Raw genomic sequence first — 1,414 nt, 5'->3', positions numbered from 1 at the left:
GTCAATGAGGATGAGGAAGAGGATAAGGATGAGGATGAGGTTAGGATGATTATAGGATTAGGACGAGAATGAGGATGACGATAAGATGTGGATTAGGCGAGGATAAGGGTAGGATGAGGACGATGATAGGATGAGGAGTAGAATGAGGACGAGGAAGAGGATGAGGATGAGGATAGGATGAGGATGAGAATGTGGATGAGGATAAGAATAGGATGAGGAGGAGGATGAGGATGAGGAAGAGGATGAGGACGAGGTTAGGATGAGGATGAGGATGAGGATAGGATGAGGATGAGAATGTGGATGAGGATAAGAATAGGATGAGGAGGAGGATGAGGATGAGGAAGAGGATGAGGACGAGGTTAGGATGAGGATGAGGATGAGGATAGGATGAGGATGAGAATGTGGATGAGGATAAGAATAGGATGAGGAGGAGGATGAGGATGAGGAAGAGGATGAGGACGAGGTTAGGATGAGGATGAGGATGAGGATAGGAGGAGGATGAGGATAGGAGGAGGATGAGAATGATGATAGGATTCAGAGGAGGATGACGAACAGGAAAGCATGAGTACGAGAATGAGAATGAGGATAGGATTAGGACGATAATGAGGATGAGGACGAGGATGAGGATGAGGACGAGGATGAGGATGAGGACGAGGATGAGGATGAGGACGAGGATGAGGATGAGGACGAGGATGAGGATGAGGACGAGGATGAGGATGAGGACGAGGATGAGGATGAGGACGAGGATGAGGATGAGGACGAGGATGAGGATGAGGACGAGGATGAGGATGAGGACGAGGATGAGGATGAGGACGAGGATGAGGATGAGGACGAGGATGAGGATGAGGACGAGGATGAGGATGAGGACGAGGATGAGGATGAGGACGAGGATGAGGATGAGGACGAGGATGAGGATGAGGACGAGGATGAGGATGAGGACGAGGATGAGGATGAGGACGAGGATGAGGATGAGGACGAGGATGAGGATGAGGACGAGGATGAGGATGAGGACGAGGATGAGGATGAGGACGAGGATGAGGATGAGGACGAGGATGAGGATGAGGACGAGGATGAGGATGAGGACGAGGATGAGGATGAGGACGAGGATGAGGATGAGGACGAGGATGAGGATGAGGACGAGGATGAGGATGAGGACGAGGATGAGGATGAGGACGAGGATGAGGATGAGGACGAGGATGAGGATGAGGACGAGGATGAGGATGAGGACGAGGATGAGGATGAGGATAGGATGAGGAGGAGGACAGGATGTGTACGAGAATGAGGATGAGGATGAGGAAGAGGATGAGGATGTGGACGAGGATGAGGATAGGATGCGGACGAGAATGAGGATGAGGATGAGGTTATAATGAGGATGAGGGTGAGGATGAGGAAGAGGATGAGGATGAGGAAGTGG

This window comes from Lupinus angustifolius, chromosome LG04 (assembly GCF_001865875.1).
Source record: "Lupinus angustifolius cultivar Tanjil chromosome LG04, LupAngTanjil_v1.0, whole genome shotgun sequence".
NCBI lineage: Eukaryota > Viridiplantae > Streptophyta > Magnoliopsida > Fabales > Fabaceae > Lupinus > Lupinus angustifolius.
Note: the sequence above shows the minus strand (reverse complement) of the source record.